Below are 18,708 nucleotides of genomic sequence, written 5' to 3' on the forward strand. Positions count from 1 at the left end.
CTTTAAAATACTTACTTGCTTGTTGAAGTAATTTATTAAAAAATAGTCTGCATTCGTACAGTGTTTTGAAAACACTGCTTTATATGCGTGGGGCCTAATCTATGGTCAATTGAAAGTCTATCAATTTTAATGGACTTGGGCCGCTTTTATGGTTCTAGGCTGCATGTTTATGTATTTTCTGTAACAAGCTGTAAAAGATTTTTGAAAATGATGAGTTATTTAAAAATCAATTTCTATAACTGAGATGGTAACATGCCTTAAGTGTTCTTACCCTGCCACTTGACTCCACCGTAGTTCCACATGATGAAATTTCTGGAGTTTGGATTTGCCTTTTTAAGCTCCCAGTAGTCAGATACAGAAACCTATAGGAAAAAAGCTTTCTGGTTTCAAATTCAATTATTTAAAGTTAATTTGCCCTCTTTGTCTATATGTGTTAAAATATCATTAACTATTGCATACTGCTTTTTCCCCAAGGGATTTCAGCTTCATTCACCGTACAGAGAAAACCCTGTAGTTGTGTGATGAATTAGATTGTTTTCTGTAGGACCTCTGCCTCATTTGTTGCAGAGTTTGGAATATGTACTGGGTGAACAAAGCAGGAACTATAGAAAGAAATTTAAGTGTAAAGGTAATTTGACCAATGCCCAGCAAATAATGGATTCTCTCCTTGCTTCTGTTACATAAAAATATATAAGCTTAGTCATTTGATGGAATTTTCTTTCCATGTGGCTTTTTTTGACAACATGCACATTATTCTGTGCCAGCCGTCTAATTTAATTACATAGGTGCCATAAGCTGCTGGCTAAAGAGATCATCCCAATCTGCTCTGGCCCTTTTCCGAGTAATACCTGTGCACTTGTATTACTGCTACTGCTGATTGTGTGCATACATGGTCAGACAAATCAGTTGACACAGCTGAAAACTTAACATAAAAAAAAAAACCAAAACAAAACCCAAGCCTAAAAATACTATTTTTCAACTAAATCAACTTGTAAATCCAACTCACTGAACAGCCTTACAAATGTAAGTGCCAGCACATGGGAGGAAATAGGGATGCATAGCCAGAGACAGCAGGGCTACCTCTTTCTGTTGATGGTAGCAGAGCCTTGGGGGATTAACCTCAGAAATTAGACATCTAAATTAGGTGTTAACCATTAAGCAATATGATTATCCTGCATATGTTCTGCTAAGAATTTACATTTGAGAGCATCATTGCACTAAATGCTAAGCACTATCAACAGAACTGAATTTAATGCAAGTTGGACCTTGAATGTACAGAGTACTGAGCACAGTACTCTGAAGAATCAGGTCCTAGCTGTATTACACTGGAGAGCCCAAATTAGTGAATAGTTTTGGCCTAAATCTTTCAAACTTAGTTGCTATCATACACATATGTATGAATGAAAAAATAAATATATATACACAAAAGTATACAAAAATATACATGACAGAGGAGAAGATGTTTTGGAAATACATTTACTAATATATATGTTCATGCTAGTGCTTATGCAATAAACTACTGTGGTAATGAGCTTCACTAGGGAATGCATATTGAAATTCTGTATATGGAAGACTCTTCTTAGTATGTATGACATGGACAGCTTGCAGAAAAGAATAAGTAAGGCCAAATTTTGAATTTAAAGGTTAAAAAGAAGTACTGAGGAGGTGTGCTATTTTCTATGCAAGTAAGGCAAAGGAGGGAAAAATTAGAAATTAAAAACTGTTTTGTAACACAGATAAACAGAAGGACTGAATCAAGGTTGTACACCAAAAAGGACAGTATAATTTCCAAGTTTCTCCAAGTTTGACATTGTAACAGTAATGCTGCAATGTGGAAATATATTAAACCAAACTGAACCTACTTAAAATACAACAACTCTAGTGAAATAAAAAGTACACTTTGTGATCAATTGTATTGTTTGTAGTATTTATTTTTTATTTTTGCTAATTAGCAAAATTTTGTAACTTTGCAATATATTTCCCAAGCATTATTGTGGGGCAGCAAGGCTCTGCTGAATTGCCTAAGTTGTTTTTATTCACTTGTTGGAAACATAGTGCCTCAGAGTAGCTAAGTAGCTTGTCTATTTCTCTTTTCTTATAGCCAGAAATATTTCAAATGGAAAGGTAAATACTTTACAAGGCTAAAACTAGCTCCAATATTGTGCTTTATTGCTTTCCAACAAAATCTCTGGAAGAGGAACAAATTCTGCCTAAGCATGAATTGTGAAAGAGATAACAGATTAGCGTTAACTCCCTGACCTGATGATTTATCCAGTGCCTAGCAACTGGCAACAGAAACTTAAATCTGTAGAATTGTGTGCTGTTGTGGTAGTTTGGGTCTTTTTTCTGTCCACCTCCTTTTACTCCCACACAAAGAAAATAAAACAGCAGAGGTTTGCTTATATAGCTTGTGGTGACTCACCAATGCTGTTTGACTTCAATGGGAGCTGTGTGTGATTGACCAACCTGAAAATTAGGACCTTGTTATGTGCAGTCTGGAACTCTTAAGGATATAACAGTTCTTATGGAACTTTGGATTATTTTATATTAGATAAGCTTTGGGGAGGGACATAGAAGTAGATTAAGGGTGATTTTTTTTTCCCCCTAGTAGTGAAATTTCTATTGTCACCTTATACTTACGGAGTTAGATTGAATAGCTGAGGTTTCTTTCACTGTTTTTCTTCTAAAATGCTTAATGCTTTATTGTCCAAGGTTTTTTACCTCTCATTACATATCAAGTATTTTCACCATTAAAGAATTGTAATATTCTTTGAATGACTGTTACCACAGAATCACAGAAATGTAGAATGCAGCTAACCTCAAGAGATCATGTAGTCAACCAGGTCAGATATTTGATAGTATCAAATATAACTGCACTGTCTCATACTGCAATATTTCTAATTTGTTATTGTAGACTTCCATAGTGAGGTTTTCATAGTCTCTATTGGTAACATATTCCAGTATTTTACTTCACTTGCATTTGGAAAGCTGGTTTCTAATGCTTAATTTGAAGCCTAGGAATTGCAAATGAAACCACTTACTTTCCTCTGTATACTTTGAAGAAAGGGGAGAATGATAAATCCCTGGCTTTTTTACCTGTTTCAGGATTATTGTAATGCTGATCCACTTCTCCCATTTTTGTTTGGTAGTGTATGCAAGCCCAGTTCTTTCAGTCCTTTCTTGTAAGTCATTTTTCTGAAAGGGTTGTCATTTTTTTGCTCTCTATACTTTGCAACATCTTTCTTAAAATCCAGTGCAAATGCTACTTCAGCTGAGGCATTTCATTTTGCTGAGTAGAATAAAAGGTCTCATATTTTCTAAGCAGGATTCCTGTGTACAATTTCTCAAATTAACTACTGAAAAAAATTCACACCGTGAGTTTGTATTCTGCCTTTATACACACTTCAGTTTGTTATGTTAGCTCATAGGTAGCGCCATTAAGGGAAAGCAAAGTATGTGTCATGCAACAGATACCTGGTCTGTCTCTCATAGTAGGGGATTCAGTGTGCAAATTAGAAGAAAATAAGAATCCAAAACACTAACGGGTGAACACTGTAATATTTTTGATATTTTTCCATGGAAGTTTATAATAGCATTACAGTTTCTTGAGTCTTCCATTTCTTCTGATACCCATTCACTCTTTCTAACACAAGTAAAACATATTTGACATTTATAATAATGGAATGATTAGGCATGTTACTGACATCAAGGTTTAAGGGACTGGGTGACACAGGGAATTTATGTTCCACTTTAATCCATTTATCAACCTCCTCTGGGAACTGATTTTAAATCTAACTCAAGCCATACCAATTTGGGGGAAAAAAACCCTGCCTAATCCAACAGCCCAGAAAACACATAAATGTATGAACTTGTTGTCTAAGTTCCCCCTGCCTCCCTCTTTTTTAGTAAGGAAAATATTGATGATTTATATGACGACATTCTCTCTGGAATCATATGGCTCCTTGTTCAGATCTGTCATTTTTCAGTTCAAGAATCAAGACAGAAGATGATACAGATGGATTATTTGCAGTAGCCATTAATGACTTCTTTGCACATTGAATCAATTTTCATTTCAATTATAAAAGAAAAAACATTTTCCTAGATTAATAGTGCTTTTTTTTTTTTTTTTTCTTGGCAGGGAGGAATGGTTTTGAGTGTATTTGCATTATGCAGATGTGTACAGTAACACTAAAACCAGTTGCTTCAAAGATATCCAAAGGGGCAATGTAGATTGCCTAAACTTAGGCAGTCCTGGACTAGGTCACCTATTGCCTTGTAATAAAACTAGTTTGCCCTTTCTGTCCTATAAACTAAATGAAGCTGCTGCTTGGTTGGTAATAAGAGATGTATAGGACCAGGTTCTAAAGTACTCTAGTATGAATCCAAAATCCTTTAATTGGAGTCAAAGTGATGTAAGCAAGTTCAGAATCAGGCACATTGTACAACTCATACCGATGTAGTCAGTTACCTTTATAATGTAAGGAATGATAAGAGAAGAATTATTACCACTACTTGATATTTGACATTTGGCATTCAGGTGCATATCTGGAGAAATTCAACTGAGGAACCATGTATTTTACATGTTCAGTCAGAATAATTTGCTGCCTACTGAGGTGCCAATCTTAGGGTTTAAATATGAAAAATACACTCCTATTAGTCAAATATTTATGAGTAGAACCCAACGTGTTTAAACCTTGTTGACCTTTACATAGTCATGACATATATATCATCTCTTGGTTATCCTGACCGTTGCTTTGGTCTGGAAAAAGTAAAACAAGAGGTTAAGTAGTCCCTAAGGGTAAGTTAAAATGTACACTACTGCCATGTTGTATAGCTTTAGTATAGTTGGTGTCTTTCACAGCAAGTTGATGAGACTGCTGAAAGCAATACAATAGCTTGCTAGATGATGCCATTTAAGAAAAAAATTAGTTTTGAAAATTAGTTTACTCTTTCCATATTTAGTGTTCTAATATTGTAAACAACATATTTGATAGTATTGTGTTAGATTTATAAAGCCTAACTCTTGCTTTTCTGTTTAAGCAGTCTCATTCAAAATCAGTTTAAAATATAATCTAATTTGCTAATACATTTATATGTTCTTTCTGATGTGAGACCAGAAGGAAAGCCACTATGATCATTTAGCCTGTTTTCCTGCATAGCATATCTTGTAGGTATTTCATTAATTAATTGCAGCTTATAATTCAGCACCTGTGATTGAATTAGAGGACATCTTTCTAAAACAAAATGGTAACCAAAAAGATCTTTAAATCTTGATTTTAAATCATCCGGAAACACAGACTCTCACTAAATTCTCTGTGGTTAATTACTTTCACTGTCAATTGTAACTAGCAACAAGGAAAACATAGGCTTAATGGTAGTTTGGCTGTGAGTACTTGCCAGGGAAGTTCTGCTTGAATTCTGACTGGTAGGTCATATGATTAGAAGAGTAGCCAGAGAGTATCTCATGTATAGGGGAATATCAGCTGACTGTAACATTTTCTCTGTATTGGGAACTTCTATAGAAATGCAGTGGTGGCACAGAAATCTTTTGTGTATCTTGAGGACACTTTGCACCAGTTTAGGTGTCGCAAAATAACCAGGGAAGGATGAATTTATTTCTATCTTGAAACTAATTATTGTGTATACACCAATGTACTTAAGGCAGTGATTTGCACATTGCATGCAGAAAATAAATAAATAATAACAGAGGAAAACAAAGCCTTCCAGTGTTTGATGTATGTCCTCCTAAAATCTTTTCCAACCTTTAAACAACTCGAGTTTTGATCTGGGTTGTGAGTAGTGCTGTATATGGTCATCATATAATTGCAACTGATGACTCCCAGAACTGTTCTTTTTGTCCTTTTTTCCCTTTTACTAGGGGTGTCAGAGAAAGATATATATACTCTCACTGGATAGAATGCTTGCCTTTCTTGTTAAGTATGGCATGCTAGCTATACATGGCAGTCCTTATCTTTAAGCTGTTTCTAAGCGCTATATTTTTCTTCCAGTGTTTATATTTGGTATACCACCTAGGCCTGATTTCTAAAGATTAATTTCTTCTGCATCTTTGATTTACCACATCTAAGTAAAATTCAGAATTTGCATCAGTAGGAATGTTTAAACTAATTAAGTCATTTTTAGAAAAAAATTAAGTACAATTTTAGGAAAACTTCTACATAGTAAGCTGAATTGAACTTTCTTTAAACTGGACAGCCTATAGACCAGGTCTTCTGAATGGCACAGAGTTAGTAGTCATACATTAGATGGTAGAATGGATATAGAATATCATAGAATTGTTTAGGTTGGAAAAGACCTTTAAGATCATCCAGTCCAACCATTAACCTACACTACCAAGTCCATAACTGATGCTGTGTACTTTTCAACATAGCTGATTGCTGTAGGTAAGATACATGATTTCCAGGACTCAAAAAAAAATGTTCAGAATACATTTGAATATTTCTGCACTACACTCATTTACAACACATAGATATATCTGAAGTGGACGTCCATACAGAGTGATACAAATGAATGAGAGCTGCTCTTTCTGTGCTTTGAGTTGGTCAATGTGAGTCCAGCTCAGGTGCAGAAACCAGATTGCTGTGTTAGTGTGGTTGTATGTTAATCAGCATTCTCTTTTGCTTTGCACAGCTTATACAGCAAACTTGGATACGTGGCTTCCTCTGACTACCTCAGATTGTGGATGTGTGATTTCTGTAGCCATTTGCATAGACATAAATGTGAGTTAGTCACTGAATGGGAATGCAGTTTTATAGCACTGGTGAAAAATAATTGGAGAACAACATCTCAAGCTTTTGGCTGAAATCTGATTTTGTAAACTGCAACTGAAAATGTAAGTAGATGAAGAATTTGATTATGCAGTCCTCAGGAGAACAAAGTTTCCAGTACAGATAATGGTAAGTATTTGTGGCAAAGGTTAGAATTTCTGGAATGACTATTTGTAAAATTCATGATTAATTTTTAAATGCTAGAGCTTCGGCATTTTGTTTAACTATTTCAGACTGCTCATTTGCAGAATTGGAGAATTGTTCCCTAGTTCTAGCAACAATTCAGGCTGATAATTAATTGGAATATTTATTCTATTAGTTTACAGGTGTGCATGATGTGTCTTTTACGTGCCACAAGGCTTTTCTGTAAATACCTTTGAAGAAGTAACCCTTCCCTGAGTCCTAACATTAACCTCCATGTCAGAACTTAGGTTAGTTTAAGGTTTCGTGGAAAAAATATTGTGCAAAATTGAGTTCTTTTTTCCCACAGTTTCCATATACAGTGGTGAAACTGTACAGGTTAGTCTAATGGAGTTTTTATTTCAAAACTGAAAAAAATTAGGAGGGGAAAAATGCTAGTACACTGGGAAAAACCCCAAATTTTTTTACAAAAAAAAATCCAAAATTTTTGCATATTTTTGGTTGGTTGTTTAATCCTATTCCAGTCATTGTTCTTGACAGTGAAATGCCACAGAGAAGAACATTGGTTAAGGAAGTTTTAAGTAGTGATTACAATCTTCCTGTTTATTGAAGTCAAGGACAGAACAATGAAAAGGAAACTGCTTCAGATCAATCCCTACTAATTTAAACTATTTATAGAATCACTAATCAAAGCATGATTCATACAAACCTTGGGAGAATATAATGTTGTAACTTATGTGCATTTATTTGCAAGTGGGAGTGTTCTTAGGCAGCATCCTCATGGTTAGCACTACCACTTATCTGTCACCGTTATCACATGTAGTAATCTTTACTGATAAACTTAGCCCCAAATCGATAACTTCACAGACTAGGAAAGCAAAACAGAGTATAGTCCTTTGAATGAGAGTTATGTTAGTTGATGAGTTTCTAAAACAATATTACACTTGTCTTCTAAATAATACTGCAGAAATCTCTTGTAAATCCTTTAGCAATTTTTTCTAATCCTTTACAAGTTGTAAAATCATAGCTGAAAGGCAGGCAGAAAAGGAATGCACAAATAAGACATCTGTTATTGTTATATCAATGATGATATATAACCAGCTCTGAAGTAATAACATTTTAACAAGGACTAGAGTCTTATCCAAAATGAGATCTCGTCCACTTCCACATCTTCATTTACTGCATTCATAAGAATGAAGTGAACTTTATAATTGGGAAATCTTATCAATTAGTGCTTGTAGGACATCACAGGTATGCTACAGTCTGGTTTAGATTAATGGATTTGCAGCCAAGCCATATCTTAACAGATAGAAGTATCTGTAAACCAGCTTCAAAGTAATGTATTTGCGTGCTGCTTATAAAACAGCATTCACCATTACCAAGTACAGTAATGCTATATTTTATAACTTCAGCACTGTGAAGTGTATATACTATTAATGTATTTTCTAGTCCATTAAGGACAAGCAGCATATTATGCTCCATTTAATAAAAGATTTACAAGTCAGTAGTGTAGAGGGTTATTCCAGTACAATTTTGGGGTGTAGATGCAGCTGTCTTTTAGAGATCGCATTATTGTGTTGACTCTAAACCACATTCTTATTAACTACATTTTAGTGTCACATAAGATCCAAAGGTTTAAACTTTCAACTTGCTTGAAATTGATACAAAGCTACAAAACTGTTAAATAGTGAGACAGCTTGGGAATGGCAAGGAGCTTTCCTGGCTCTATTGGAGAAGGAGAGATGGGGAGAAAATATTTAATTTTTTACCTGTTGTCACACTTTTCAGCCATGCATCAGTAGAAACAAAAATAAGTCATGGAAGAAATATCTGTGTACTTCCTTCTTTCCTTAAAGCCTTTTGGTTTAATCAACAGTAAAATGGGTAATCGTGCATTTTAGTATATTTCAATACCGATTCATCCAGTAACAGCTAGTTAGCTCTTCATTTTTGTGCCTTCACTGTGGAATTAATATGAACTGAAAAAATGAGATCTGTGCCATTGTTCTATATGATTAAGTGTGGAGGCTCTGACTTTATTCTAACAGCCCATGGGAATTGGTCCAAAAACGTCTATGGGATTTGGTCCAAAAAGCCAATGATCCAAAAGCTACCTAGTAGGGCTTTTTAACTTGATATGTAAGCTTTCAAGTTATCTGGCTTTCAGTGTACATTGTGTTACTGATACAGCAGTATAATATTTTATTCCTATTTTTGTTTTTATTTATTACTTTAAAAACATCTTTGTAACTATAAAACTTTTAGGCCTTTTACCAAGTTAGATTCTTACTGGAATTAGAAAAATTGATTAATTTGCTCTTGAAGATTCTGCTCTGTTTTTCTTTGTGGGAAAAGAGAAAAGGTATTGCTCTTTACCCTACTTGCAGGCAACTCAGAAGTGTATTGTGTGTGTTTTTCTGTCCTTTACAATGCATTGTGCATTAGTACATATTAATACTGAGGCAACATTTACCACAGTGTGTATTTGTTTTCCTGCAAATGTATTCTAGTTGAGAGGGATACCTACTTCTTATCTTCTAAAGCCAAGAAGATGTACATCTTTTTATTATGTTTTTGAAAAGCATTGTATTATCACTATGCTATGCTTTAAAAACCAGAATATACCTACCTTTGTCTTTTAGAGATAGCTGCAAATACTGCTTCACTTCTGGAAGAGCTGTTAAACAGATCCTACTGGAAGAGCACCCAGGGGTCTAGTATATATTTGTATATATTAGATACATTCTGATTCCTGAAATATTATTAGAGAGAGAAACCCTACTAGGACTTGTGTAACCATGGGAGATTAACTTCCCAGATATAGAGTGGAGAACAAATGTTGCTGTTAATGTCAGAATTCAGTTACACATTTGTGATGGCTAACATTTTTTCCATGTATTGTCACTAAATTTATAAGCTGTGATGTTGTTCTGAAACTTAATTTGTAATGTAATGAAGGCATTTATAAATTAAGATTAAAAAAAGTCTAAGGAGACCATCGATGTTATTGAAAAGGAAAATATCAGATGCAGGAATGACATTCTTCAAGGTATGTTTCAGGGAGCTATTTTATTTAATATTTTCATTAATGACACTGGCACGAAAAATATGTACTAAAAACCAAGTGGTAGGTGTTAGAGCAGGCGAGAGATAGGCTTTCATGCAAAAATACCTTACTGCTGAGTGACCTTGAAGCATGTAGTAATACAAAATGGGATGAAAGCCTGTAATATGAGGTGAAAATAACAAGAATTTCTGCTATAAATTACACTTCGTTTGACTGTAAACATATAAAGAGCTCGAGGTTCTTGTGGATCTGACATATTTATAATAAAGACAGGTAAGTATTAATTCCATTGTACAAGAGCTTGGTATGTCTGAACATCACCTGGAATACTGTGGTGCATTTCTGGTTACCTGCTTTCAATAAAGATGAGTTCAACTGAGATGGGTACAGCTGAACAGAGTAAGGTACAGCCTCAAGGAAAGGTAAGAGCTTAGCTTGCTTAGTCTAGTAAAACAAAGACTGGGCGGTGGTACAATAGCTACCTATGACAACACGAATGGGTGATAAACCACAAAGCAGGGAAAAGACCTGTATAAAGTAAATGGCAGTTATCAATAGAACAAATTATCATAAACTGGGCCATTATTAAATGTGAACTGAAAAATTATGTTTCTACCCGTAAAATGAATGAGATATTGGAGCTGCCTTATGAATAGATGCCACAGAGACAAACAACCTAGATAGTTTCCCCTACAAAGTTTCATAAATTTATGTAAGGATTATCTAAGTTACTTTGAGACTAGACTTTTTCAATTCTCGGTTAGTGGGACACACCTTGGTTTCTTAATTGCTACATGTGCATTCTTTTGTTTCAGTCTTTTTCTGTCTATGTTAGTAGATAAACACCACTCAACAGCCTTTCATAAATATCACAAACAATTACATACAATCTAAATGTTTTCCCAGGTAAAGCATAGAGAGCTAGTCAAAGCTGTTACATTCTTTTCCTACTGCATGACTCTTCACTGGCCCTCAATGAAATCTAATCCGTGGTGTTTAATGAACTAACTGTTCTTATCCCTTTCTCATTTTATTGTAAGTGCTTAGGTCCACTGATGGATCAAAATATAGTTCTTTCGTAGTATTTGGCTTGCTTTCTGCAAGAAACTGATCATGAAAAAAACAGAAAGTACACCTTGGGTCTTCTTCCCATGCTTGTCCCAATCCAGAGTTCTCAGTTGTGCATGAATCCTGAACTCCTCTTTAGAGAGTAATTTTTTCTTCATTCATTTTCAGTGAATATATGTTTGGCAAAACCAGCCTTTTTTTTTTTTTCCAAGAAAAAAGTTAAACATTGTTAATTATTCAGATTCAGAGCTACAGGAATACCATTTAAATGCTTACTGGTTATGATTAAAAAACCTTCTCAAATATAGAAAATTGCTCCTTAAGTTTCAGAATTCTGAAAGTAGAATGAACCTGAAGTTTTATTATGCCACAATTTACCTTTTAATTGTCTCACATTTTTAGTTTGGTTGTCAACCGACTTGACATTAAAGAAATACAGGAAGAGGTCTGTAGACAGAAGTATTATCTTTTATTAGACCAATTGGAGTATTTGGAAAAGTTAGGCTTGCAGGCACACAAGCCTCTCTTCCATGTGTGAAATAGAAACAGCAGCAAAATAAAAGTGAGAACAGTTGCTCAGAGATAGCAGACATACATCAATTCAACCATCTTTAAAAGAAAAGCAGTTGGTACTTGTGGAAGAGACAGGATGATATTGTGCCAGGGGGGAGCAGGAGAGAAAAACAAAGATATTTACCTCTAGGGAAAAAAGGTGTTGTTTGTTGCATGTGAAACACAGGTTAGTCTGGGAGAGAAGGAAGGAAGATTAAAATGTGCTATAAAACTGCTGTCTTGCATCCATGATTTTTGGCATCCAGTAGTTACTAGTTTTGCTTACCAAAATTTCAGATATGTTTGTAGGTTTTACCTGAGCATAGGGGCATAGTGTGTGAGCAATCAGAGAGGAAGGAATGAGAGATCAGAAACACAGTGACTAGTGAGAGGTGTTCACAGTTGGGTACTTTTTTCCTTTATAGACCCAGTTAGTTCACTCCAAAATGTAGTTTTTGCTTATTTTTACATACATCATAGCTGTTGTGATGGTGAATTACTGGGATAAACTGTATTATAGTTCTGAAAGTGCAGTTGTAGAATTGAAAGATAGTGGTGGTTCTGTTGAGAGATTATCTACTACAGTAATAGTAGAGATAAGTTGTCAGATTTTACATTTCTTGCTCAAATATGGTCTTCATCCACTCAGTGTCTTTGGACTGTACCTAGGATGTTTCTGATGGTGAGTTTTCTGAGGCTAGAGACTGTTAGAAGGCCAAGGCAGTACTTGGAAGACATCTTCAAAGTGGCATCTTCTAGAATTGTCTATAATTGATTAATGATTTTTCTTTAAGTGCCGAGTACAGTGTTATTTGACAGCTGTAATTCCCTCTGTGATGCTCAGGTATCTCTTTCAAACAAACATGATCTTTTTATAGAAATGTACTTTTTGACTATGAGTGTTCTTTGGATAGTTGATGGTTCTTTGGATGGTATAATGAGACTTTTCTTCAGAGTGAATGGGATGGCATCTGAGGATGCTTGATTTTGGTGTCTGTGTGTATTTCAGATGGTTGCAGGTTTATGGAATTAAGTTCGTTAGTCTGTGGTTTTCTGTGCATTTCAGTTTGTAGATTACCATCTTTGATGTTGACCTTAATACCTAAGAAAGGATCTTAGTGTAGGAGTATTTCAGAGGCAGTTTGACAAAAGAGACATGATTATTGAATTTATGATTGCAATTAGTGAGGAAGTCCAGTTTTCTGGTCATGGTGATGAGGATGTTATTCATACGTCTTATGACATACGTAGTACATATCTAAGGGTGAGTAGTTGTTCTTTTATTTAGCTTTGAAAGCTGCTGCTTCTGTTTAAGACATGAAGAAGGGTTTGTGTGCCCAAAAGTTTATCTAGCATGTTCAACAATGCCAGCTGCCCTAATCCTGCTTCTGTCCTTACACCATCTTGGTTACAACAAAGTGCTGTGGGAAAAATAAAACCTTTTTGCCTTTCAAGCCTCTTTTTTCTTAGTTTATCTGCACTCAAGCTGACCTTTGCTAGCTCTGTTTCTAATTCTCCTCATATACTCATTTTTAGTAGGGGATATATGTTGTAAGTAACCAAGGTCAAATTTCTGAGCCCTTGTATGTTAACCCAATGATTTCTAGCCCCCTTTAATCCTTTCCTACACCAGCAGCTGTAGTAATAAGGGTCAAGGGGCTGCTAGGGATTGAGGTCATTAGCTTTTGGGTTGTATTTATTCATTATGTTGGTGTTTTTCACTGATCGGTCTTAATGGATATTATCCATTCAGTTGTATGGTATTAGAACAGCATTTGACCTTTCCAGCAACATGAATGTTTGATTTTTAAGTTTATTTTACTTTGAGTATAAACTAGATGCTGCTTTTTAGATATGGAAACAAATTGTCTTTCATTTCATCATGCTGTGAACTGTCTGTATATTAGGTTGAATACCTCAACATTAATGCGTATAAAGTCAAATCCTGCTGAAGGAATGGAAAAACTCCATTGATTTCAATGAAACCTTTTAGGGCTGCCATTGATATTAATGATAATTTAGTGGGAAAGGACTTGGATCCTTACTGTTTGCAACAAGTAAACTGCTAGGCTTTATATTACTGCTTAAACCAGCACCTTTATCATTGCCTCAGAATATATTTATGTTATAGTCATCTTTCTTTGATAGAACCATCAGAGTACACAGCCTGAATCTTTGGGTCTATTACTATTTTGTAAATGTAGCAAAATGGTGAATGCATTTTTGTACTCTTACATAACCATACAAGAAAAATAGGGAATTCGTGTCCATCAGTTTTGAGTCTTTAGCTGCTCCAGTATAAATGCAAAGCTAAACTGTTAGATTATTTTCTGCTCAGATTTCCATCATTATTACCCATGGAAAGGTAAGGACAATAGACATTACAACATAACTTGAAAGTTGACAAATCTGTGCTTTTATGAACTTAAGCAGAAACAGTATATCCCATGGTAGACCCCTCATTGACTGTCATGCTTTTAGTACTCTTTCTTCTCTTGTAGTTAAAATAGTTTGGTTTATGCTTTAATGTTTGAAATGTTCTCAGCTACTACTGGTGAGAAGCAATTTCTGCACAGTGAGGAGGAAAGAGTTCATTGTATTTGGTGTTGCTTTTAGTGATATGGATGCTTGCTCACTAGTATTGTACTGAGATCAGCTAACTCATTTCATTAAAAAGTCCTTTAGGTGGTAGTTATATTTGGTTACCACTGAGTTGATATGGATCTGAACCAGAAACACAGAAGTGAAAGGCTTTCTATCCTACTAACAATTTCCTGAGCCTTCCATTCTCCTATATTAAGAGGGGGTTTTATAGAGTGGAAAAAAGCCCCATCATAAAGCTGTAAGGTTAAAACTGCAGCCCCTCTCCCTTCCCCAACACTCCTTAAACTATGGATCTTGTTTGCTATGGGAAGTGAACTGCAGGAGGAAGCCAGATGGCAGCTGTATTGAGCTGCTGCTTTGTTGTGCAGGATGGGTGCCCCTCCTCCCTTCTCCAAAGCAAATGTTGATTCACGAATGAGGGGTTTATATATCTGAATGAGGGATTCATATGATTTTTTTTTAATGTCTGCTCTTTTAATAGTTTGCAAAAGAAATTGATCCTGTGTTCATAATAAGAAACAGTTTGAGATGTATATGTGGCAAAGTTGTATAATTTTAAGGTGAACTTTCTAAAATGGTACACATAGCCATAGTTATTTTATTACTCTCAGTTAAAGTGCCTGAAGTGCCGTAGCAGCAGAGCATGCTTCTTGTAAAACATATTCCAAAGAGAAAAATTGTTTTATTTTAAGGTAAAATATAATTATTTTGTCAGTAATGGACTAAAACCCCAGAAATCGTTAAAATATTTTTAAACTAACAGATTGCTAGCCAGAGAACGTTTATTAAATTATGGGAGGAAGATACATTGGATGGACCCAATTTGCTTCACAGAATCTGCATCAAATCTTTGAGCATTTCATAAGACTTAAAAACATTTATTAAAATTCTACAGTACTTGGAGGTTAATCCTCAAGGCTGATTTTTTTTTTTCATTTGCATTTGCATTTCTTCATTAAAAAAACCCCTGTGTGTAAGTTTATATACTTTTTAACTGTTGGCAGACATGTTTGATTACTGTTATATTTGTGATGCAGAATTCTTAAATTTCCAAGTCTGCCAAATTGGATCTTCAGCTAAGACCACACATGTACATAGTATAAGGTTTGTAGGATAATTAATTAGAACTTTGTTTCTTTCACTGATTACTAAGATCATCTTTTTGTAAATCCAAGAACAATGAATAGTTGTAACGAGAGGAGCTCACCATAAGCACTTTTTTCTAAATATCCAGTGCTGAATTCTCTCTGGCACAGTTGTCAACAGCATGTTCCAGGCTCTGTCTTTTGCCATAAACTGCATTCTAAGCGCAATGAAAATAGCACAGAAACTTAAGAATTAGGAAATTGTGTTATTAACAAGCTGCATTTTTAACCACCATGGGGGATTTATCTAGACTGCCTAGTGTGCAGAATGTGTTTTTTTAATGTAAATAGCTGCTAAGAAAAAATTCGGATCCTCAGATGAATGTCAGAAATGAGCCTGAACGAAATATTTTTAAGATTATATACCAAATAATGTGGTTTTCCCTGCTCTTTTCTTCTTCTCTTTCTTGCTGTCTTTCTCTCTTTCTGATGTCAGTTTATATCTTTTATAATGCAGATATAAGATGAGAGAAAACAAGGGAATAACTCTGTAGTACAGGTGGAAACAGTTAAAAGAACTGAGTTGGAATGTTAAAACTGATATTCCTCTGTCTCAACATACCACATTAAAAAGTAGTTTGGGGTGCCAGGCATCTTCATGACTAGTAATATAAGTAAATATCAGCCTTACTCAGGATCATTCAGAATTGATGTGCATATGGTTTATAAATAAATAAATAAATACGCATTCAATGTCTTTGTGCATATTACAGATACATAATAGGCAGACATATATGTTGAAATCTATGTTTCACATCAAACCTCTACAGTATGCTTCATGACGGAGACAAGACCCATGTGTTTTGCAGAAGCTTTTAAAGCTGTTTCATTTATTTTATTAGCCTTTAATGAATGTAATTAGAACCCAAGTAATTAAATGCAATTGTGCTCAGTATGTTCCTGTTGTAAATTGCCCTAAACAATGTGCATGGTGTGAACAAATTTGTGGGATTAATAGAGGATAGATAATGTTTTTGGATAGTATTTCACACTAAACGGCCGCAGAGAGAAACAAAGAAGCTGGCGCAGTGTCATTAATCTTAGTCAACTGGCAGTTCTGGTGTAATTTGCATGACTTAGGCAGTGACACAAGATGGGGCTAGCTTGGGATGGGTGTTAGATCACTAGGATACATATGTATTTATTTCTCTTTAGTACTCTGATTTATAAGTAGAAAGAAGTTTGTTTGAAGAAACTGATTCATTCCGTTTTCATCTTTGTTTTTATCTTAGATTAATAGAATTACTGGCAGTATGTTGTATGTGTTCCTTTGTGTTTATAGTTAGCATATTGGTTTATGGATATTAAAAAACATCTGTGCATCCTTGTCATCACAGAAGAAAGGCAGATGTGCTGTGATTGGATAGTGTGTTGCCAGTGGAATAGATTTCCTTTCTTCACTCTGTCTGATGTGTCGTTTCCTAGCTTAAAAAAAAATTGTGAATCAGTAAGATACTTCCAAATTAGTTTCTGAAAAACCTTATAGTAGTTGTAGTTAAAATATACATTTTCATTCTAAATTCCCTTTGTCCATAATTTTTTCTAAAAATCATTGAATACGTGCAATCTGATTGAGCAGAAGTATAGCTCAACAACTGTAAAATACTTCTTATATTTTAGTAGAGTAATAAATTCTCACAAAAGAGTAGTGACCACTGTAGTTAATTTTCACAAGAATTTTTAAATGCCCTGGTTTGGGTTAGTTTAAATGTTCTTAAACTTACAGTTGGCTGGAAATGTCTGTCAAAGTGAACTGTTTTGCTGAAAGTCTGGACAGAAATATTCCATTAGTTTGCAGTATTAGAAGAATGAGTCAAAATTAATTTGAGTCTTGTTAGATGAGTGTTTCTGTCCCAGGCCCTAACATTGTTTTCAAAATAGTTCCCACAGAAAGCTAAGCTTTCTATATAGGTTATGGTCCCATTCATGAGAAAAGGGACCATTGTCCAAAATTGATCTTAATCCATTTCTTGACACCAAAATCTTCCTATAAACATATTTAGTTGTATATTATCCACTGACTGTTTTGGCTAAAAACTGTGCCAAAAATGTATGTGCTGAACTTATTCATATAATATCTCTGGAAGTTGTTATTCTGTTAAATATGTTGCTTATGCACACCTGATCATGTTGTTATTCTATGTTACCATGGTGTTAACTTAGTTGTGTAGTAAAATGGAATGATGAATAAACTGGGGACCTTCAGAAACCCTTGAGAAATTGTGGTCCTGACATAAATACGAAGGGATTCCTGCTTCAGCAGTATCGGTGGATCTTTTAATTATAATTTTTCCACACAGGAAGATTGCACTTAACCAAGTCTGAGGAAGAATGAGATAGGGCGTTCTGAGGCTGTTTAGCCAAGTAGTTACCTGTTGTGTACATCCTATGAGATATGTTTCTTATGTTTCTAAAAATATATATTTACTTATAATCTTTTTCATCCACTTTAAAATTGCATCGTTAAATAATCAAAAGAAGAAATTTAAAATACAAATTGCATGGGCAACCTTGAGTCCTCTTAAATTGGTTAATAATAATAAAATGCTTGTGTTTATATCACTGCATACAAAACAATATTATAATCGTACTTTTAATGCTGTAAGATAATAATCCTGTAAAATATTAAATAGGTCACTACAGCACTGAATAAGCACTGATGAATAGCCATGTTTGTCTGCTTACCATGTTGAAATACAAAGTGCTGATGGAAACATTGTGGTAATGGTGGGCGGCAAACAGGTACATTCCACTGAAATGTGAAAATAGCAGTTTTTACACAAAGCTTTAAATGGTAAATATAACAACAAACACTGACAATGAAAATTTTCAGGCATTCAGTTAGGCCACCTAAATCTGCAGCTGATTTGTCACCAATTGGCTTGGCTCCTGAACTGTGAGTAAACAGTGCAAAAGTAACTGAATTTGGACTCAACATATTGATAATTCTACCTTTGAGGAAAAAAGTGTTAGCTGTCTGTCAGTAATGATGAAGACGGTTATGATGGTGTTAAAGACAATGTGCTTGTAGCAATTTGGGAAAACAGAAAATGCTTAAGATACAGCATGTGTTCTACTGTGGATTTTAATAAAGAAAAAAAGCTTGTTAGGACAGCAGAATAAAATAAATGGAAACTGGCTGGATGGCCAAAGAGTTGTGGTGAATGGAGTTAAATCCAGCTGGCAGCCAGTCACAAGTGGTGTTCCCCAGGGCTCAGTACTGGGGCCAGTTCTCTTTAATATCTTTATCAATGATCTGGACAGGGGGATTGAGGGCACCCTCAGTAAATTTGCAGACAACACCAAGTTGGGCAGGTGTGTTGATCTGCTTGAGAGTAGGAAGGCT

The sequence above is a fragment of the Pelecanus crispus genome, chromosome 6 (assembly GCF_030463565.1).
Source record: "Pelecanus crispus isolate bPelCri1 chromosome 6, bPelCri1.pri, whole genome shotgun sequence".
Lineage (NCBI taxonomy): Eukaryota > Metazoa > Chordata > Aves > Pelecaniformes > Pelecanidae > Pelecanus > Pelecanus crispus.